This window comes from Lepisma saccharinum, chromosome 7, assembly GCF_977018435.1.
Source record: "Lepisma saccharinum chromosome 7, izLepSacc3.1, whole genome shotgun sequence".
Classification (NCBI taxonomy): domain Eukaryota; kingdom Metazoa; phylum Arthropoda; class Insecta; order Zygentoma; family Lepismatidae; genus Lepisma; species Lepisma saccharinum.
In genome coordinates, this window is record NC_139235.1 from 69187576 (window position 1) to 69212245 (window position 24670).

Genomic DNA, 24670 nt, shown 5'->3' on the forward strand with positions numbered 1-24670 from the left:
CGGCCTAAACGTAACACAAGGTCTCCTGTTCAGCGAGTGTTATTGTGGGCTTCATCCGAAGGGAAAAGCTCTTCAAATCAAGCAAGTTGTTTAAAATGCATAATCCTCCTTACGGAAACAAGATCAAAGTAAAACAGGGCGTGAGGTGATTTGCCGTCAATGGGCGCACGAACTGTATCCCGGGTGTTGAATGATTTGCGGTTTGAGTTTAGGAAGAGGAAACGATTGTTTGTTATTTGACTAAAAAAGAATGTCCCCGGTATTAAAAGATATCCCCGTGAGAAGAAACATGTTTATTATTTGGAGCAGACGTGCTTTAACTCTGGGAGGGGCGTGGGCGTTATATTGATTTTATATATATATATATATATATATATATATATATATATATATATATATATATATATATATATATATATCACCATGCAAAACCACCGCCAGGGCTGAAGAAACCGACGAGAAAGGGAGAGGGGAAGGGGGAGGCTTATTGTTTCACCCACTGACGGCAATGACGTCTTTGTTGAAGGCGCATATATTTACTGTTCCGTGCAAGGAAAGGGATGGATGATTTGCAAGAAATGGACAGATCAAGATTTGAATCCTGGTTTAGTGAAGTGATTCATAAATTGTAACCAGAATAATAGCAGCAGACAATGCACCTGATTGTATATATCCACAATAACAAATCATACTTTTTTTTTTTGCTGGTATAACTTGAAGTGCGTGTGTCTTACAGTAACAAAGGTTTTCATAAACGTATTTTTTTATAAACCAAAAACAATAATTTGTCATTAAATTCAAGAGGGCCTGTCGTTGTTTACTTATATATTTGTTTATTTTTATTTTTGCGTGCTCGAAATATACACACATGCTCATGGGCGTCCGGAAGGGAGGGCAAGGGGGCCGTTCCCTCCCTGGAAAATGAAAGTCAACCAAAAATTATGTATTTCACACATATAATTTCATTTTAGCCACAATAATATGTGTTAATTATTGCATTAACACAATAAATTCAAATTTAAGCAATGTTATTAGGGAACTACACTCTTTTGGGGGAAATGTGACTTGTTTGCCCCCCTGGGAAATATACTCTCATGTTTCGAATATATTTCGCATTTATATTAAGTAATGACACATTTTTTTAAATAATTTATGCGCCGAAAGTACTTCTAAAATGTTATGTTTCAGGAGACAAAAAGAAACACAAATATATTCCGCTTGACATGCATGCGGGTTTTGATGTGTTGTGCGGTTGGCAATACTGTGGATTTTCTCAGTGTCTGCGATGTAAGCAGCTCGGCGGTTGAGGCAAGACTGGCATGGAAGATTCTGTGCTCAGTTCCCGCGCGGATTGATACATAAAACCTGCTGCAAACTTAGCCTGACGCGCGGCTTAGTCACAAAACCGAAACATAGAGTCGCATATTACAGCACATTAACACTGTACTTATTTAAAATTTTCGCTTGATTCTTTCATTATTCACCAAAATCGAACATTCCATCCCTCCACGTTCGTTCGATAATTTCTAAATAATTTCACATTGCGTGCAAACCACTGAATGCATATTACGCTCTATATTGTTCTCAAATAGACTTCCCTTTGACAGGATAAATGTGGTTTAAATGTATGTGAGGTGAGCAGGACCTCAAAGAGATATGTTCCACATGCGCAATGTTCCAGCAAGTCGTCAGTTGTTATTTTCTAATTAATATAAATGTGACCTATAAATGCATTTATTAAATTCGTGAAATTTAGAACATGTTTCAACGCAAAACCTTTCCGTAAGAGAGGTTTCAATTCGTACAAACGTAGGCTAATAAAGTCTCCAAAATTGCCTTGCATGCCTTGAAAGAGGGGGAGAAACACTGTTGCCACTGGTCAAGCCAAGCTTCGCACTCGTACCAAGACTTTCATTGATTGTGGGAAATCATCAATGTTGAAATATTATAGCGTGTCTACAAAAACATTTCGTGATTATAAACGACCACAAAATATTAATAATGTATATTACGAAGTTTATACCGATACCATTTGAAAGAACAGCTCAAAGAATTTTAGCGGATGTGTAATTGTTTGCGTTAACTACAACAATAGATAGCATAACAATAAAAGAATGAAAAAAGGAAAAAATAGCCAAAATTAGCAGAAAAACACATTTTAGGATGTAAGAGAAAAATGAATGAAAATAGTCATGGACAATTTGCACGGTAATACTCATGGATCCCACTGTGCAAACCTAAAAGTAAACATCAACAGTAATACAATTTGGTTCTAACAACAATGCCATTTACAATAACCCATTAACAATCGAAAGATATTTTGGTGTGTTCTCTCTTGTCCACCATTACGTTTCTTCTTCTTATTATTATTAATTGAAGTTTCTTTGCAACACTCATTCATACAGCATTGTACAGTGGGATCCATGAGTATTATCGTGCAAATTGTCCATGACTATTTTCATTAATTTTTCTCTTACATCCTAAAATGTGTTTTTCTGCTACTTTTGGCTATTTTTTTTACATTTTTCATTCTTTTACTGTTATGCTATCTATTGTAGTTAACGCCAACAATTAAACATCCGCTAAAATTCTTTGAGCTGTTCTTTCCAATGGTATCGGTATAAATTTCATAATATACATGATTAAAATTTTGTGGTCATTTATAATCACGGAATGTCTTTGTGGACACGCTGTATATCTATGCACATCCAGCCTCCGTGGTTAGCACAACGTGCTACGACGTCAGGGATCACGGGTTCGAATCCCGGACTGGGCACGGGTGTTCTTTGTGAGTGTCCCTTCATATATTTCATCATATCATCACGCATCTTCTTCTTCGCAATTAGCCAAAAGTGGCAGAAAAGCGAAGTAAGATATTGTTTATCAGGCAATCAACCGAACAAGCGTTTCATGTCGTATTTTTCCCTATAGTGTAAGTTAAGAATTGATTTTTAATTTTATTACCTATATATTTTCGCATTTGAACATGCGAGGTTTGGAAAAGCTTAGTGTAAATTTCAGTTGTGTACCGACAAATAAAAACAAAACAGCCCGCGTTCAGTTCACTACAGCCTGAAAGAAAAGAGTGAATTTCCAGCATCTTACCACCCAAGGAATGCAAAAAAAATCATTTCTCACCCTGTCATTGGTCAAGAGTGACGTGTGAATATGACGATCAAGAGACGAAAATTCCAGCCAAATATACCTTAAAGACAGGGGGAAGAGGGTGGGGGTGGACAAGCGAATGTTAGTCTCTGGTTTTACAAGGTTACGAAAACAGAAGCCTGACGATATAGTTAGGAGGAGTTAGGTGGACACAAAACCAGTTTGAAATTCAAAATAGGGCTTCATTTGCAAGTCCTTGGACGGCTCCCTTGACTAGGAATCGCAACGTCTCGTTCGAAGTGTGCTGAATTACAGAGTGTGTTCTCAATTAACTCTGCAAGTTTGCTGAAAATTAACAATAATGCTAAAAGAAATACAATTCTGAATAAATTCAAATATTGTTAATCTTTCAATGAAGCGTATACACAAGGGACGGGCTGCTGGGGTTTGAACCCACCCTTCCACAAATACACGAATAATAGAATATTGAGGAAACAGCTGAAAAACATTACATAAATTTATAGGAATGTACAGCCACGGACACTGCTGGGTTGTAACGATTCCATTGAAAGTCAATGCATTCATTACAACGCAGAACTGTCCGTGACTGTACATACCATAGCATATTTTACCGACATCTGTGGCGGAATGGTTAGCAACGCCAAAGGTTCAAGGTTCAAATCTCGGAGGGAAATCTTTTTGTGAGTGTCTCTTCATCAATTTCATTATTCATCCCTCATCTTTGCTATTAGCCAAAAGTGGCAGAAATACGAAGTCAAATCAACCAAATCATCATATTTTGTTATATGTTCATTCACTTTAACGTGTTACATATCGGTTAGCTATTCTCCGTGCCGACTTGGTGGCCACTCTGGGCAATGGCGTCCCAACGAGGGTTAGTGGGGTTTGGCCAAGTATTCCTAAAAAAACAAATGCAGGAAACGATGACAAAATAAGGACTGACTTCTTTTTTTAAAAAAAGTATCCGTAACCCCTCCCACATTTAGAAAATCCTGGGCACGCCACTGGGCATAGGTGACTGTTCTTATATTTATTTCCTGTACGCGTTTATATCTTCATCTAGCTTCAGTGCGCGTCACTGCAGAAAGAGATACGTAACAGGTTCAACGCCAGCTACCTCAGAAGGGGACTCGAAGTTATTTTCATAAAGTATACCTCTTGCTTTACTTTTGTGAGAAATAGTCCCCTCTGACACTGGGGTTTTCCAAATTTTACAACTATGCCATGATCTCATTATCAGTGAAAGGTGGCCATAACGTTAGTTGCCAATATATTTACCATCAATATGTACGCAAAAACAGGTGTTAATAATTGAGAGGGATGGTAACACTCATGGACGCGAGGTTGAAGTGCACACCCGTGGCGCCAGACCACCAGCCGCCACTGGTGTCGAACCCTTTTCTAACAGCCCTTATAGACCCCTAAAGACGGCCCAAAACGTTCCAACCAACAACACTCATATCCCAACGGACAAGAGTTCAAAATACCAGCAGAGAAAGTGTGCATAAAACATACACGAAGGTAAACAAAATTAGACATACATACAGGGTGTCTCGAAAGTAACTCCCTATTGAAAAATAATTATAACTTTTGTAAATTGCAACGCATTTGCATGAAACAAAATGTATTATGAATTCCTGGACTGGTAGAGTTTTAGTTTCAACGACGGTTAGCAAAACCAACGATGTTTGTGTAGCAATCCGTGGTGCAGGTGCAGAGATGGTGGCACAGTGTTCATGGACCTCGTGCTTCAGTGGATGCCAACACCATCAGGAACTGCCATTAGAAGCTGTACACTACAGGATTCTTGCAGAAGCGGTCATCCCTCAATATTCAGATTGGAGGAAAATGAGCAATTGGTGCAGAATGTGTTTGTTCAAAGTAGAGTTCCAAGAGGTCCAGTAAAATACGGAAACATTCCGTTTTTCCTTAAGGCGTCCTGTTGTCTCGACAAAAGTCCTCGGGACAGCATTTTATCCCGTATTTCAACGATAAAAATCGTTGAGTCAACCTGGCCTCACTATTTTCTATTTTCATCAATACTGTGGTAAGCTACGGGTGTACATATTACGTAATAAGAAACTCTAGAAGTGCTGCAGAGAATCTAATTATGAGAGCGACTAAACTCCGCTGACTTGGTGTTCTGCGCTACAACGAAACTCCTCGGGCAATTAGATTTTTCTTTTAGCTATCCATGCTAACGCGAGACGCGAATAAGACTGGTCATTGAAGTTCTCTGTGGTTTGTGTTCCTAGACTTTTGTTTATCTACTGAAAATACCGAAAAGAAAGTGTGCACTTACGGATGCATTAAAATCTGTTTCCATTTCTGAAGAAAAGTTGCAAGTTGGGTGAAACTGATAAAGTGGAATGTACAACTTGCGGTGCATTGTTTAGTGTTGAGCATGGTGGGAAATCTCATGTAACTCAGCAAGTTACTACTAAGAGATAAATTTAAAATTAACGTCATTTTGTGTGAAAAGCTACATAAATACAAGTTTCAGCCAAGCTTTAAAACAAGGTGTAACACGTTCCGTTAGAAGAAGTACGTATTGTGCATTGTAGCCTTGAAAAATAAGTGTTCCGTATTTTTTTCTGAAATATCTGGGATCCCTAGTTCAAAGTCCCGTAGTATCACCTTGTAATGGCAGTTTCTGATGGTCTTGTATCCACTGAAGCAGAAGGTCCATGAACACTGTACCACCATATCTGCATCTCCACCTGCATATGCGTATCTTGACAGGGGCAAGGAAGGGGCGCTTGCCCCCTCCCAAAAAAATATTGGGTTTATTAAAATTTACAAGTTAGGGTACCTGAGGAGCAAAGTAATAGAGATTAATATACGTCATAGTAATTTAGCAAATAATCCTAGATGCTGCTTGTATGGGATGGAAAACCTTTTGAGTCTCTTCCCCCAAAGTTAAGCCCTAGGTCTGATTCTGATCCCTCAACATTAGGCCCAGTTTAATTCTGCCCCCTCAAAATTAGGCCCAAGTTTAATTCTGCCCCCTCAAAATTAGGCCCAAGTTTAATTCTGCCCCCTCAAAATTAGGCCTAGTTTGATCCTGCCACTCAAAATTAGGCCTAGTCTGATTCTGCCCCCTCAAAATTACGTCTAAGTTTAATTCTGCCCCCTCAAAATTAGGCTCAAGTTTAATTCTTCCCCATCAAAATTAGGCCCAGTTTGATTCTGCCCCCTCAAAATTAGGCCCAGTTTGATTCTGCCCCCTCAAAGTTAGGTCCCAAGTTTCGCCCATGTCCACCTGCACCACGCATCGAGATGCCAGACATTAGTCATTACGGGCTGCTTGCTCTTGCCACTGCAGTGGCGGCGCCAGGATTAATGATCTAAGGATGCTGAGGAGATGCGGAATGAAATTTAGGGAGCGCGACGATGAAAATTAAGAAAACCTGAAACACGCATGGCTCTACATCAAATACCAGTACCAATCAACTTTTAGGAGGCATCTATGACAATGGCGCAATGAAACTGAAGAATATTAATAACTTGCTTCATTCTTTCCTGATTTCATCACAACAACGACATGTTTGGAAATTTTCAAGGAATAACTCGTTAAGGGAGTCAATGACACACTTGGACGTTTGAAGGATTTTTTCAAGGGAGAGGTAGAACGGGGAGGTTAAAGAGGCATATTTCCCCCCGCCCTAATGGTGTTGCCCTCTCAAAGAACACGAACACTCCTTCAGTTTGAAGTTATGTTCGTGCAAAGCTCACACAATATTTAACATAAATTAATGGGACTGAAATGAAATTATCGGTGTGAAATATAGAATTTTAGGTTGATATCCATTTGCAAGGATTAACAAGAAAACTACTCGTCACAATACAAATCGCATTATGTAATTTCTCGAGCACGCCCTCATGACACCTTGAAAGCAACTGACATTATTTCTGTTCCAGTGAGACTTGGAGAAAAGAGGAATAAGATCAAGTAGGCGGAAAATAAAGCCGTTTGTCAACAATGAAAAAGAATAAAACAATTTTTGCTGAACTACATGCAATTATATCGAAAACCACAAGCAGACCACTTCAAGAAACAAAAACAAAAAAAAATTAACAACAATACTGACAAAAGAAAACAAACGGCTGCTGATCTATCTAAGAGACTGCATACAATAACAGCGATACCTAACATTCGGCGATCAATGACATGGCATAATATGGCACTGTAAGAGAGTGTTTTCGCTTGAACATAGGTTTTGACAAAGGGGTGCTGAAAGGGGTGCGGAAGAAAATTAAGGGGTGCTCAAGCATCCCTACACACTCCCCTGGCGCCGCCCATGTGCCACTGAGGAAAAAGTAGAAATTAGCAATTTAATTAATTCTACTACTTCAGGGATCACAATACATTTTGTTTCATGCAAATGTTATAATTATTTTTCAATAAAGATTTACTTTACAGCCACCCTTTATGTATACATATTACCAAAACTAAGAACCTGAAAATCGGCCGGTCAAATTGAAAGTAATCATTAAACATAAAAAGGTCCCATATCTTTGCAGGAGTTGGAGTGTAGATAACTCACTGACGCAAGTTAGGAAGTACCATTACAATTACTCATGTAACGTTGGTAACACGTTATTAACTAAAGTACTGACAATGAAAACCCGTTACACACTCTAGCCAAGAGGTAGTTTGTCGGCGAAATTTCATCAAGTTTGGAAAAAGTTATTTTTTATTAGCGGCTTAGAAGATTAATATTTGCAACCAAAACGAAACGTTGTGTAGAGATGGAACGCAATACCTGCAGACACATAATGACCAGGTTGATTCTCTATTTAACAGCATAATCCATGCGCAATCTGGAAAATGGCCAATTAAATTGGAAGGGATTTGAACGCAGCTCATTTAAACAAGAACCAAGCGAATACAAACTAATTAAGCATATCTGACTCCGCCAATTAACAGCCATTTCGTTCTAGATTAGCTGACGCAATTCAACCACGTGTTTCACCACTTTAACGATGGCCATGTAAACAGTTCCCTATTATACTGTCATTTGCTAATTCAAACTATTCAGTTTCTGTTCGCGAGTAGCCATTAAAAAACAACAAACAAAACAATTCCGACGAGGTTGACTCTGTTGATTTGAATAACAATTAACAACTTCACTAATTTAAAGAATCCGGAATTAAAGCCAAATAATGACTTGTAAACCTTGATGACAATGTGAGGTTTTTTGACCGCCCTGTTATTTGTTTCATCGTGGGTTTTGGAGGGGAAGGGGGTAGCAACGTTGTTTTACAGTTTGAAATATCAACAGTCCCTGTTTGAACAGACGGGTGCAGCGTAGCAGGGTAGAGTGATTGGATGGTCTTTAATTGTTACCAAGAGTCTGTATAGCATTCGCAGGTGGCAAAGTCAAACTGCGAATTTCAGTTTGGCGGAGGGTTGCCAGGTCCTGTAAATGAAAAACCTGATTCTTCTAGTACAATCACTATACTATCTTCGACCTTTTTAATCGTTTTTCGTTTCATCAACAGAGAGAAAAGCACAGACATAGATCTTGGGGTGTAGTGCACACCGACAAAGGAAGGCTGTTTCGGAGTTTCCAAGAGTCTTGCCATTTTCCTTACAGTTGCCACTGGACCTATAGTTTAAAGTGTGATCCGAACCACTATGTGCCTCCACCGGGAACCACTAACCGATCCGCTGAGCGCCCTTGTTCGCCGTGTCTTGCAGGTGTCTGGCGAATGTTAATCCTGGATAGGGAAAGTTCCTTTTTACGTTAAGGCGTCCCATTGTCTCGACAAAAGTCCTCGGGGCAGCTTTTTGTCCCGTATTTCAACGATAGGAATCGTTGAGTCAACCTGGCTTCACTATTTTCTATTTTAATTCGTACTGGAGAAGTTCAACCCACTGTGGTAAGCTACAGGTGTACATATTAAATAATAAGAAATTCCTAGAGCGTTGCAGAGAATCTAATTATGAGAGAGACTAAGCTCCGCTGACTTGGTGTCCTGCGAAAGCAACGAAACTCCTCAGGGAATTACTTAGTTATTTTATCTATCCATGCTAACGCGAGACTCGAATAAGACTGTTATTGTAGTTCTTTGCGGTTTCCTAGATTTTTGTTTTTCAACTGAAAATGACGAAAAGAAAGTGCGAGTTTACGGATGTATTAAAATACATATAAGTTTCCATTTTTAAAAGAAAAGTTGCAAGTTGGGTGAAACTGTTAAAGTTTGCTCTATGTGGTTTGTTTCAATTTAATTTACTATGTTATGTAGACTACTGTACATTTTCCCATTGACCCATTCTGTGTTGAGTGATTAACTAAGTGGTTCCCAAAGTGTGTGCCGTGGCTAGCTTACAGGGGCGCCGCGAAATATTCCAAAATGTTCACTGAAATGATATGATTGTTTCAAATATGTGCTTTAATTTAGTACTTTTTACACATAAAATGTTTCTGAATTTGAAAAGTGTTCATTTGCTTATTTTTTTAACTTAAGGCAAGCAACCTAGCCACACTAACTGAGCGTTGCAAGTGTTAGATAGGCCTACATTCTGACTAGGGCGCCGCGGGAAAATCTTGAAACACTTAAGGCGCCGTGAAACAAAGAAGTTTGGGAACCCCTGGATTAACTTATGAATCAGTGACAATGAGTGATAATACTAGAAAATTGCATTTTTTAAAAAAATAATGTCATTTAGTGTGAAAAGCGCCATAAATACAAGTTTCCTTACCCAATTGTTTTCATAGAAGATATAATCAGTAGTCAAGCTTTAAAACCAGATATAACACTTTCCGTTAGAAGGGGGAGGTATTGTATATCTTAGCCTTGAAAAATAAGTGTCCCGTATTTTGTTTTCTAAAATATCTGGGAACCCTAATCTTGGATTCAAGAGGACTCCCAGGGATTTCGCGGGGTCAGCAAGGGAGATCGTCCGCTGGTGCAGTCAGAACCGTAGGTGGAATCGTTCCTTTATTTGGTAAGGAGAACAGCCGTGATTTTATCAGAATTGACTTTGATCCGCCACTTTGTAGGCCAGTCTTCATACAACCGAAGGTATCGTTGAGCGAGCAGCTCAGAATACAATGCATTAACGCTGAGAGAGAAGGCAACGGTATCGTCCGCGAATATAAACACTCTCTTATTTTGTTATAGAGCTGGAAGAAAACGCCGTCCACAGCGGTATCGTCATTGTAGTCAGTGATGAATTCAGGGGGTGGCCCGGGGGAGGAATTCCCCCCGGAAATTAAAAAGTCCCCCCCCCCGAAAATTTCGATAACATGGCAGAGCATTCGGGCAATGGGTACGAAATTTTGCAACCATGTTTATTTTCTCTCATTCACGTAGAACGTACTTTTCCTGGCTTTTCCATAAAAATAAACATTGTTTCAGTCCTTTTTACAATTAAAAGTCAAACTAATAAACGAATTTAAATTATCGTCCGTTTTGATAATATAGTAAAATATAAAAAAGCCATTTCATGGAAACTCAACGATGGACACGTGTAGAGTGGCAGGGCTGTCCCGCGTAGGGTTGCCAATTTGGCGCTTTTTGAACCAGATCTGGTGTTTTGACACCTCGAGCTGGTGCTAACTTCTTTAAATTACGCCAAGGCGAAATTCTGGTGTAAATGATGGTGCGAAAATTGCATACCAATTTTCAAATTGTAATGAGTTTTAATTTCTTTACTGTTCATGAAGCTTCGTCGGAGACGTGGGACTGGTGCCAACTTTTTATTATTTGCGCCAAGGTGCAATTCTGTTTTGTGTTTTTCTGGTGTAAATTCTGGTACGAAGAATCTCATCGTTATATTCAATTTCTAATGAGTTATAAAATCTTCACTGGGGAATTAAAAATCTACATTAATGTAGTTAATTTATTTGTAACTACATATTTCAAATACACTGGAACGGATATTATTACTATTTCATAATGACAACACGACATACACTTAATATTACTTTTATAGAATTAGGCCGCAGGTTCTTCCCCCTTACCTACCCGTAGCTACGACTTTTATCACAATTCCACTTTGCTGCTATTTGGCAACCCCGCGTGGTGTAATGCAAGCTTCTATTGTTGTAACAAATTTCAACTTCTTACAGCTATTTTGACGGTAGTGAGCCAACAGTTTACTGAGGGATGATCTTGTGCAGTCGAAATTTACACTTAATTTACCTACGTATTATACATAAGGGCCAATTTAAATATATTAGTATTGTTTTTTTGTATTATAATTTGTTGCCCGTGACATCCCCCCCAGTTTAAGTTCCAACAATGGAGCAATGCTGCCAACTTCTAAAAGAAAAGACATTGAATGGAAAATATTTCTCATGCGAAAGCAAGAACCTGGACAAACAAGAGTCCCGAAAGCATTCATCTGGACAATGAATTCATTTATTAAAAAACGGGACTGTCCCAGAAAACAGAAACGTCTGGCAACTGTAGTTTGGTGGTGATCTCGATGTATTTTGTCACCACTTTTGGCGACTGAACGTGATGAGAATGTTGCTTCAAAGGTTTTTTGCGACACGAACGTTGAATATTTATTGATTTTAGATAATTGGATAAATTTAATTTAGGAACACACAGCTTCATTTCTTTGATCAAGTATAAAAAAAATCAAACCCAGATATTTCTACCGCGATCGGCGCAGTATAACGGGAGAATCAGTGTTGCTAATCTGCTCGATAGAAAAATCGCTACAGTGCGCCGAGGCACAGCTGTTCTTAGAACAAGGAAATTAGAGAACTCAGCTCAACTCTCTCTTGAGTTTTAAACGCCATGCATTATAACCAGGGCTGGGATTTATATGTGCTAACAAGTGGCTTTATACGTACATACATATGGACTAACACCGCTAAATGTGGACTAATCTTTGTGTAAAATTACCCAAAATGATGTAAAGAAGACTTCTTCATATTGATTTCAAATAAAATTAAGCAATTTATTATTTTTCCATTGCATTAATGAAACTGGTGGCATTTTAACTCTTCACTCCCAATAAGCCCGTCCATACTGGTACTGGAACTGCAAAGACATGTGATGCATGACTGACACTAGCACTGGTTTGAGAACTAATAACACTGTTCTACACACTTTTTGTTACAGAAATGAGAGTACCCAATCTTTACTAATATGAGGATGCTGATTACGGAAGTGTTTAAAGTGGAGGAAACAGAGTTATGCTTTCCCCCAGTTAAGAGAATTATCATAAAGCATCACCAGCATTAAGTTAATTTGTATCTGTTTTTCACGGCATCTCTCATCTATGTTTTCACTCTTTAATTCCAAAATTTGAATTGTATTAATTCTTCTCAAGTGCTCCCTGGCCTCCTTTTGCGGGCGCTCTTAATATATTTATTAAGTTATGCCCACATTGATTATGGTTAATTGTTATGTAACATGAATTATGCTATCTTGAAAATAAGAGCCAACGCATTGCTTATGGGTAAAATGAATTATGCCGTAACTCAAATTAAGAACCAATCTTAGAAAATGAAATTCGTATTCGTGTTCAGGAGGTCAATTTTAGTAAGAAAGAGCTACTTTCCTTTCTGTAACAGAAAAAAGTGAAAATTTGTAGAACAGTGTAACTTGCGAACGTGTTAAACAGCGAAAATTGGACCGCAAACACTCCTCCTTAAGCAGTATTATTGCCTCTCTGTGTTGGCCGACAGTCGACTGCTTTTGTTGTACATTTACAAACGATGCCGGCTTTCGCAACAAGAATGCAACATAAATGTGAAGTACATATATTGCCATCAGACGATAAGCCTAGTGGCTTTTTCTTTTGTTATGAACTTGTCACCCATCAAAACATGCCAATTTTAACACACACACAAAAAAAACCAACATGCATCGCATCATCGCATACGTACAAGAACACGTGCTGCTGCAGGAGACGAGGGTTGAAATGCTCATGCATCCACATAATTTATTTATTTTGAGCAATTCTAAAGTGATGAAATATGAACAATAGTACTGGAGGCATTATGGAATTTAACGTTCACTAACCAAACACATGCATTTTCACTTACACGCACACAATGTCAAACCAGTCAAATACTTAAATTAAAAATATGATGTTTACAATCCAACAAAACTCACCGTCATTTTGCCTTTCTCCTTCCGTAACAGAAATAGTGCTTCATATTTACATTTGGCAACAATAGTCACTAGCTAGCCAATGAGCATGGACTGTATAAATGAAGCAACCACTACGCCATGCTATATTGCCACATTATCGTCCCTGCCGAACGATGCGAACCGCGAGCTGGAGCGCTATTCAATTGTTTTCAATGACTTTGGCGCGAGTGTGTCCAGGAATGGAATGACAATATGGCAACAACGGCGAAGGTTGGCGAGCAGGGTAGAACACGTGATGCTAAGAGAGAGGGAGACGAAACAAAAATTGGTATCTGCGCAACGGCAAAGATATGTGTGTTGCACTTAGTTTATTTTCTTCTTTCCTGTTTTTCAGTCTCCTTTTAAAGCTATGGATATACCTTGGAGAATAAATAAGCCAACCTTGATTGTCTTCCACTTCAGTGACATTGCCAAGAAAAAGGTCACACTGTATCGGCTGGTTTAGACAGTATATTATTTTTGCTGAAGCTTTGTCGTTTACAGTTACGCCCTCTGGCAAAAATGTTTTGGTGTAATGATTTTTCCTCTCTATAGATATTCTCTCTTTTGTGAAGGAAGCGGAACGTGAAACATACAAAGTTAACCACCAGCAGGCAGGAAAGCGGTACGCATAATAACCTATTCTCTGTCCGTTGTAAGAAGGAAATCAATGTAAACAGATACACGTGGCTTCTGTGAAATCCCATTGGTTATTCCAATTGCAGACGTCCAAGAATCTTGCGCATAGGAATATAGTGCATATGGAAAAGCCAATGTACGTAGCTGCTATATTGAAGTTGTGGGATCTTACATTATGAGCTATACAGCTACGACAAATATATTTCTGGGCAAAATAACACCAGAAATAACACATTGTAAAGGAACTATTTGTCAGAAGTTACGTGGTTTTGTTTACATTAACTTCTTTCTTGCAGTAGACGGAGAAAAGTTCTGACATAGTAGCAAAGTACATGAGTACCGACGGCAGTAAGCCCGCCGTAGGTACTGAAGACTAACGAGGTTATGGTGACTTGTCAACACCGATTAGCTTGCCATAAGTCCTCCCTTCTTCCTGTGTTTTGTTTTAATATTTCCACAGTGGTTCTATACATATACGTATACATGTTGGTATGCGTTTACACATAGTAGTTGAGGAGTAACGTAATGAAGATAACGCTATACATTTTAGATATTTAGATTAGAAACGCGTTGCTTTCTTAGAGATTTTACGTTGGTAGCACGTTACTATGAAACGCGTTACTATTGGGAACTTGAGTTAGAAGAAACGCGTTAATTTTAGGGACTTACGCTAGTAACGCGTTACTTTCAGGAACTTACGTTAGAAACGCGTTACTTTTAGGGACTTACATTAGTAATACGTCACTTTGAAGCGCATTACTTTTAGGAGCTTGAGTTAGTAACGCGTTACTTTATAGAGACTTACGCCAGTAACGCGTTACTTTATAGAGACTTACGCTAGTAACGCGTTACTTTATAGAGACTTACGCTAGAAACGCGTTACTTTATAGAGACGTACGCTAGTAACGCGTTACTTTATAGGAACTTACGCTAGAAACGCGTTACTTTATAGAGACTTACGCTAGTAACGCGTTACTTTATAGAGACTTACGTTGAAACGCGTTACTTTATTGAGACTTACGCTAGTAACGCGTCACTTTATAGAGACTTACGCTAGTACCGTGTTACTTTATAGAGACTTACGCTAGTAACGCGTTACTTTATAGGAACTTACGGTAGTAACGCGTTACTTTATAGGAACTTACGCTAAAAACGCGTTACTTTTTCGGTAATTACATTTTTAAAGCGTTATCGAAGTTCTAATAATGATTGTAAAGGTACTTCATCATTTTACGTTACCTAGATAAATTCACAACTGATACAACCTAGCTCTAGAATGGAACGTTCTGGAATGTTCTGTGTGAGTGTCCCTTCGCCAATTATCAAATCATCACTCATCTTCATCTTCGCGATTAGCTAAAAGTGACAAAAAAGCGAAGTAAAATAAATCAAATTACTCAATCAAACGAAACGATTTTTTTTCATTCATTTTTCAGGATGTGCAAGTAGCCCCCCCCCCCCTGTTGAATGCGCTCTCACTTCCCCACATACGTCACTCTAGGGGTACCCAATACGCCATAACAACAGGTAAATTAGAAAGTAATTCGTGTGTGGTTGTATTATGAACCTTCCTGGTACAGGCGTTGTAATGGAAGGGTGCCGGGTTTCAGGCTATTATTTCTTCCTTCATATGTTTATATCGATGTTGAAACATGCACATACACATGTGTATGCATTGATTTCGCTGGATGCGCGTTCTAGTGGTGATTAATTACCTTATTCCGACATTTTGGAAACGGCTATTTTTCTTGTCAACCTCGGACGACAAGCGCTTTGTCATTATTGGCGTCCATGCTGTTTATCTTTTGGAGGTTTCGTCCACCTCCTGTATGCGCTCGTAACAGATGGCGCTGATTAAAAATAATCGACAATTTCAAATTCCTTCCTCACTCAGAGAGGTCGCTAGTATCGGCAGTGGAGAGTGTCAAGTGTCTGAGATAGCAAAGTGATTGCTCAGCGATACCGCCGTTGTCACACCCCCAGTGTTTGAAAGTAAATAGTTACTTCTCACGCGGTTACAAGTAAATGTCACTTTGAAAAATTCTCACTGTAACTAGCTACTTTGCAGTGGCGTATCCTGAAAATTTTACCTGCTTTACCGCAACAATTCTTATTTATTGTAAAACTCAATATGCTGAACAAGGCAGAAATTTATTTTATTATAAAACATAAACTAAACGTAACGTTTCAACCTTCTAACAAGGTCTTCTTCAGACTCTGTACCAAGTACAAATGTAACAAAGTACAAAACAGGACGATATATATACACAATAATTACTCCCCTCCAGACTATTATAAAGTTGTTTTCCTGGAACGTTCTAGCAGGTGGCCTTCCCTTGTCAACTGTACTTTAACCTAACAGGCGATTTAGCTAAACATTTTCTTTCATCTGGAATGTGGTTGGACTCTTTATCTCACGCTCTTTTTCCTTTCTTTCTTTATTCTTCTTCCTTATTCTCTCCTCTTTCTCTCTTGTCCTTTCCACTCTGAACATTAAAGTACAGTTGACAAGGGAAGGCCACCTGCTAGAATGTTCCAGGAAATCAACTTTATAATAGTCGGGAGGGGAGTAATTTTTTTGTATACATATCGTCCTGTTTTATACCTTGTTACATTTGTACTTGGTGCAGAGTCTGAAGAAGACCTTGCTAGAAGGTTGAAACGTTACGTTTAGTTTATGTTTTATAATAAAATATATTTCTGACTTCGTCACCATATTGAGTTTTTCATATCATGGAAACAAGGCTTAATGGTGTTATTATGTATTGTATAGATTTGTTATACTCCCCCTCAATTAAGCCCGAATCACACGGAACTGGATTTCTAGTAAGAATGCAATAGTTGGTGCTGGACTGGCTAGCCATCTGCTAGTTTTCGCCTCACACGACACTTGTTACAGTACTTGTCGGTATACTTTTGTTCCCATAAGACATTGCGCAGAGCAGACAATCTGTAAAGATGGACGAACAATTTCAAGAACATAGTAGGAGAGTTACTGCTGTATTAAAAATTTAAAAGAAAAATATGGTCTAGAAATTGGCTCGAAATAAAATATGGTAATCAATGTGTACTGAGCAAGCTTTTTAATGAACTCGGGTATGCATATTCATGCATGAGATTCGCATGATTCATTCATAAAAAAAGTATTTTATTTATGAAACATTTAATACACTTGTAATAATAAGGATTTTCAATATAGGCTAATCATATTTGTCACGTACAAATCTCATAGCTTTGCATAAATACCTAAATATCAATTAAGTGAGCACGAATGCACATCATCTCTGTTACTTTTTCTTTTATCGAGAAGCGGACGAAAACAACGAACACTCGGAAACCACAGACAAAAAACTTTCCTTTGGCAAACTCAAAGATTATCTACAAATGGCCAAACTTCGCTCCCATTGGCTGTTCCACAGAATACAGTCGAGGAAAGCCAGTTGCAATTAGGACATGGCCCATTCCTCAAAACCAGTGAAGCAGCCAGCCGGGCGGCTATGATTTCCACCCAGGTAGCCAGTGCAGAGCCAACTAGGGCACTCCTACTGGAAATCCAGTTCCGTGTGATTCGGCTTTTAGATTAATTAGATATAAATAAAACACCAATGCATGCAAGTGAAACGAAAGCAGGATTCCGCCACGGAGGTCAGAAGAAAATAATTTGGTTTATTGTGCCTTTTACGTTTGAAAGTAAAGTAAATGCTGTTCCCTTTCCAAATAATTGGAAAACTCGCTTGCTCTCTTTGGGGAAGTGTTTTCTTCCCAGGAAAAAGTTTTGTTTTGTATTTATTAATTTGTTTAAGGAATTAAATGTAATAGGTGTATTGCCAAATTATGACGTTCACTGTACAAGAATTAAAACATTATAACACACGTGAATACAATATACATAAGAAACACTCATTTAAACAAATATCAGTGTGAAGTTCTATTGTATTTTCGAATTCAATATTGAAGTCGGGGAAAATAGGTCCACACTGTTTTCATTTTTTATAATATCGTTAAATTTGGCGATCGTTCCAAATTGGCAATATTGCCAGTTTCGTGGCTATGAAAGTCTATTGCGAATATCTAGACAACAGCTAATGCAAACCACACGAAGATTCGTGTGATTACTCTAGAAGGAATTCAAAGCAGATGTGTTTTTTCAGTATTTAGAATATCAGAGTAAAATTTCGAAAGGGGGGAAATTTCGGAAACAGCCTCGCTGGCGTGGACCAAAGGTGCAGCCAAGTCTTAAGTTTAAATTTTTGAGAAGAATCCATTGGTGGGTAACTGCCATCTAATATGTATTATAATTATTTTTTTGCCCTCCCCCTGTAAAAAAAATGGGGGTACGCCCATGTGAGGAAGGTTGATGAGTACCTACCAGGTGCAAAACACATTGGGGGTTTGGAGTGCTAAAGGGTTCAAGGTTTCTAGAGCTATTGAAACACTGCAACTTCCAAGACAACGAGAAACCAGCACATTGTCTTTCCGAGAAAAATCAAGCTGATGGAATTCTCACGAGCAAAACATATATTAAAACACACTGTTCGTTTTAATGAAAAATTCCTCAAACTGACTCAAGTAATAAAAAAAATATATAGCTCGAAAAATCCAAAAGTTCATGCAAACTAATTTGAGTTTGCCTTGCAAGTGACGGGGAAAGTGTCATCACTAGGGCCCGGGACTTTATAACATATTTTTCATTTGGCTTTGGATCTAATATTAGGGTGAGATCTTTACATATCTGATGAAAATCAGCCGAAATAGACAAACTTGACAAATCATATTTTGACATATTTCACCAATTTCGCGTTTTTACAGCTTCAGTGTTGTTGTAATAAGACATATTTTTCTATAATTTCATAATTCTGTCGCACATAATCGGTTATTTCATATTGTTTTCTTCGTAGCTTTAGCGCAACGGATAGTGCATATTGTCGATAGCAGTATATGGAAGTTACGGAGGAAGAAAGGTGCCGTCTTTTCTTAGTACAGAAAAAAATAATACCGCACTTTTTTTATCCCGCCGACAATTGATAGCCATGCAAACATTATTGAGGAAAAATGTTCTCTCTCATTGTTGCACGGGAAGTAAAGAAGTTTCGTTCTCATTTCTTTGCCTTTTTCGCTTTTCACAAAAATCAGTCAAAAGTGAAAATAACATTCGGTACATTACAGCCCGTACTCTACTCCATCGGGTATGGGAGAAATTCGAGAGTTCTGTTGTACATATTTTGGACTTTACTGGGAATATTTCTGCATTTTTCTGACATATTTGTAATTTTTCATGACATATTTTCCAATTTATATGACATAATTACATACATATTTTACAGTTTTATAGGACATAAATGTCCCGGGCCCTCATCACGCTTTTCGAGTTTCGCAAATTCATTGAGATTGCGAAAATAAATTACCCGCCCCAATCCAGATTTCTCGGAAACTGAATAATTTCCAACGGCCTTGAATTAAAAGCGCATAAGTGTAATTTATTGGAAATGGAATTTTTCATTCTATTTATGCGAAAGCAATCGCCTCAGGGAGAAACAGTGTGTATGTTGCAGTATCCATGTGTATATGTTAAGCCTTTTTAGTTGGAATTGAAAGCATGTCGTATTCCATTTATTAAATATGTAACAAACACAATTAAAAAAATCATTCGTTTCAATTAATGATTCAGTCATCAAAGATTTCCCTGTCGAAATGTGGAGCCTTGTAGATTAAAGTAGGACTCCATTCTGCAAATGAACAACCTCACCGAGCTGAGGCAACAGCAAGCTGTTTTCCACTTAAGTTCTCATGGCATAGTGCTGATATTTTTCATAATTAAGTGTTCACAAGAAACGTGTAGGTGGGTTGGATGGACGTCAAGTTGGAACTTGACAACGGAAATAGTAATTTCGTCAAATTTTCTGCGTTTGATAGCTCGAGTTTGAGTTTCTTAGAAATAAATATAGTGTCTCTAAATGACGTGTAAATATTATTACAAGATTTAATTACCTAGGTTAGAACCAAAGTTCTAAGGTACTTAGAAATTTGTTTACGGATTTAGTTTACAAATTTGGTATACAAATTTTCATAGCCCCCCAAAACGTACCTCCCAAAACACGCTGCTGAGTGGGCATCGCTCCCAAAGCAAAAAGCTTCATTCGTACAGTGTATGTTATGTACGTATATCTGTCAGTCTGTGTGTGTGTGTGTGTCGTTCATCTCGTTTTCAAAATTCTTCCCGAGCTCGCCAATTTCGAATGATAAACAACAAGAGTCCCGAACACATTGGTTACATCACAAAGTTTTGCAACAAAGATAATCGAAATATATATATTAACATGACAAAACGTGTGAGGACCCATTGTCGGGGAGCGGGGCCTTAGCAAAAACCGACAGCGCTGAAATACATACACGGCTTACCAAAAAGATGACAATATTCTACAGTAAAATTAACAGTATGCCTGTCAATTTGTGAAAAAAGTGACGTAACCGTTTTTATTTAAATTTGAATGGTATACAATGCATAAAGATAGATAATAAATAGAGAAAGGATTTTAAGGTGCAAAATTATGGTCGGAAAAGGGGAAAAAAGGTTCTGAAAATCTTTTCAAAAAGTTGCAAAGAAAGGTGCCCTTATTCAATACTCTCTTTTAATGTGCCTTCTGTATATAACGCGCGCGAACCGCATAGAGAATTGTAGTTCTGCCAAATATGTTTTCTTGAAGTTTGTTTTCCCTCGCGGGTTTTGCTACATTATCTTGGTAACTATTGCGGCTGCTATGATTATATTATACCATTTTATAGCTCTCGTTCTGCTCTACAAAATGAGACTATAGGATTTTATGGAGCTGCTCAAGAAGACTGAAATCATCTATTTTTCTGTCCAATTTTTAAACAAAACATGAAGGAAAAAGGTTATGAAGCATCAAAGGGGGGGTTAAAAAGGGGATATATGTGCTAATCTCACGGAAAGGTGCAACGAAGTGTGTTCATTTTAATTGATTTCATGTCCTAAAATACATATCTCAAACGATCGGCATGAAAACAGCTATATTTTTGAAAAGGTGTTGCACCTTAACATCAATTCCCTAATAATAATAATAATATATGTATATTATTGTGAATATATTTTTCAAATTGAATTTTTAAATTTACCTAAATTAATACCGTTAAAAATATATTTTAGGATACTTCCCAGCGTGAAGAACGGAGCGGAACTTTCATAACTGTACAGGGCGCCAAAATCTCCAAGAAGAAAGAAGGTTCCCTCGTCTGTGATAATACTCTGTCAGTGGCCAATCACGTTTTGTTTCTTTTTGCACGATCTCACCACCGAACGTTTTGTGTTCCAAGGAACCCTGTGTCGGTCGTGTGTGTTCTGAACAATACATCCCAAAATATCCAAACAACAAAGCATGAATATAGCAACAAAAAAGACTTTAAAAACTGTGATGGGCATTTTTAAGGTAGTTGGATGGGTAGTTTAAATTGACGAACTTAGATCGTAATTGTTTCAATAACTTTTTACAGTGTAACAGTAATATTTAAAAAGGTTCAGTCAAAGGGAAGGGAAAATTAATGAATTTTTTAAAATGTGAGATGAAAAAGTATTAGTTTCAACATTAAAATTGTTGTCAGGATTACTACTACAGAGAAAGGTAAGTTAATTTCCCTTTCAACTTTTAGCGAAAACCCGTTTTCAGTTTCTGATAAACGTTGTTTTCTTCTCAAATTTCATAATAGAATTTACGAATAAAATTAAACTAATTACATACATTATTAAACAGATGCAACACACAAAATATGATATATTCCCAAATTTCATATCGGCCATTTACATTCGTAAGTATTGTCACATAAAAGGTTCAAAAATTATTTCAAATTGCCACCTGAACGCAATAAACACCAACTACGGTTGGTTTTTGACGCGTAATTTGAAATGAAGTACTACTCTAAAAAAAATGGATATCTCTGAAACTAATATTGGTAGAATTATAGATCATGCCTTGTTTTGTTCCACATATATGAGACTATCTAAGTTCAGTGATTAGAACGCAGTTACGACGCTAAAGGGGGTCAGAGTGGAAAAATATTCTATGAATATACTAAAAAGTCGTTCATTCAAATTGTTCTATCTAAAACAAATTTTAGTATATTTTAATAATACAAAATAACATTTTTTTTCAGTCGCTGTGACCAATATCTATTGAACTGTACAGTCGATTCCACATGATATAACAATGTACACGTAATGTACTGTGACTCTGAATGACAATAAGACTATTCAGCACAGTGTTCATATATTGTGTCATATTTACTGTAATTTTTCAATGTGCATGCAATATGTCCCGGCTTAACGTGATCATTTTTCCGAAGCGGGTGCGGTCTCTTCAAATTCGGGTAAATGTGTTTTTACTGCATTTAAATTGATATAACAATTAACACGTATTCTATTAACTTTTGAACTTGTGAGAATATTTATGTACTGCAAAACTTCCACATTTATTCTGGCATCATTAGTGTGCGTATTCGACAAAAGACAAAGTGCACTTTCTCCTCATAGACCGAAAAATGAAATAATACAAACAAGTTAGAAATATCTCTGTGCGTTACCTGTTTCTCCAAAAATTCTCTCCCTTTCACTTGGCGCTGCTGTGCAGACTTGAATGTTATTTTTTCAAAACAAAACGGTTTTATCTTCCGATGCTTACACGGTTGTTGGTTCTGTGCACTACATCGCGTGTCTTGCTAGCTTTTTCACCCAGGAAGAGTGACGCGAACCGGTTTCTTTGCGCGGGAAACCGAAACTGAAGGCGGGATTTCCGAGCGACGGACGGGGTGAGCTTGCACGCTCATGCGCAGGGTAAGGTTCCAAGAGCGGGAGAACCTCGGTCTGCGATCAGTGTTGCCACATGAAAGGAAATTTCCCTTTAAGCGGGGAAATTTGGAATTTTAAGCCAAGAGGGAAAAATTGGGAAATTTCAAGACATCGGAATCAGTAGAGATTCAAATTTCGTACCCATCGCTTTTTGCTGTTCCTACTTATTTTTGTTACTTTGAGTCTAAAATCTATATTTCTACTTTGTTTAATTTAAACAAAATTTCTGCATCTTCGGTTAACAGCAACGATGAGGATGAATGATGAACTTATGAAATGGGCAATGGAAAGGAAAATTGATTTTCATGCTTGAGCAGGGTAAAAAAACAGGGTGCAAAATCCTGGGAGACAGGGGGGTTTCATCAAACCAACAATCTTGGAATAAAAAATCCCCCCGCTAATAACTTCTGAGGGAGTTTTTGTTATAACAACAAAAGATAAGCAATTGGTTTTGACAAATATACTTTACTGAGGATAATATTAAAAGAACAACACAAAGTAGTGTTTTCGTGAGCGTTGCATGCTTTCTTTCTCTCTCTCTCTCTCTCTCTCTCTCTCTCTCTCTCTCTCTCTCTCTCTCAGATCTACACCTTTAACAATATACGCATAATAAAATAAGACAACAATGCAAGACAAATGTAACTATGAAATCTAAACTAAATAAAAACTGATACATAATAAAAATATTTCAACTATTTTGTAATTTATTGACATCTTGAACCAATTAGTAAAGACATCAGTTTGTTACTTTATAAATATCCGATACATATAAAAGTAAGAAATTAATTCCTTTATATTTAATAATAATACATTTTAAATATTTAACTTACTTTTATATTTAATAACATTATATTATATAATGTACATTATACCTATACATATATATATATATATATATATATATATATATATATATATATATATATAGACATACAAATTTTTGTGTGTGTGTGTGTAGCTTAAGATCTTCCTCCGCCACCCCCCCCCCCAAAGCTTTTCAATCATTCAATCATTTCGCACCCACATCAGAAACCTGAGATATTCGACCCATGTGATTAATCTTTTAAACATTTTTCATGTAATAAACATGTGCCAACGAAAATACTACTACTTGTATTATTATTATTATTATTATTATTATTATTATTATTATTATTATTGTATGATTTCTCATATGAAGGGGAAAATTGTGTGAAAAAGAGAAATGTTTCCTCTTGCGAAGGGAAATTATGCCCTCATGTTGTGGCAACACTGTGTGCGATAGGGTAATTGGATCCCTGCCTCCTAGCGTACCCAACTGAATCAATTTCGAAAATGTAAACACAAGGTTAAATGAAACCGAAATTAGCAATGTGTCTGTTTGTTCGAAGCTGGCTTTTTTGGCCATGAGCACATATATTGGAGTCAGTTGCGTACCCCAAGGGGGGAAGTCATAGCTCCCCTCCTTGGCCCGCATTCCTAAAGAAAGGACGTCAAAGTTAGAAAAAGATAGCAAACTATAGGGCTTTACAAAATATCTAGGGCACACCGCTGATTGGAGTAGACGAAAAGGGGAAAGCTTCACAATAACTGCTCTTAAAATTTTGATGTGTAATCTTTTCTGTTTATTTGTTTCCAGGAAAGAAAAATAGCTCAGAACTGAAGCCAAAACAAGGTTCATTTGTTGTCATAAAAAACGCAGTCAAATTTATCGATCAGTCCTACCTTTTTCCACACACAATCAAACCCTCATGTCACTCCATACGCAGGTGGTGATGGGTTCCTTTTCATGGACGATAATGACCGTGCGCACAGAGCTCTGTTGGTGAAAGTCATGCTAGAGGATGAGCGAATCGAGCGTATGGAGTGGCCTGCATGCTCACCGGACTAAAATCCTATTGAGCATGTCTGGGATGCACTTGGCAGACGCACTGCAGCTAGGCTGCCACCTCCCTCACACCTTCA

At 37.7% G+C, this 24670-nt stretch overlaps 1 protein-coding gene across 1 annotated transcript in view; it reads right to left on the minus strand.

The window, feature by feature from the left end:
- Positions 1 to 22638, minus strand: part of LOC145989902 (uncharacterized) — a 346996-nt gene extending 324358 nt beyond the window's left edge. Inside the window, exon 1 of the mRNA XM_083125397.1 lies at positions 22462 to 22638. The gene's annotated coding sequence lies outside the window, so the exon portion shown is untranslated. The remainder of the gene's footprint in view (positions 1 to 22461) is intronic.
- Between the last annotated feature and the right edge of the window lie 2032 nt (positions 22639 to 24670).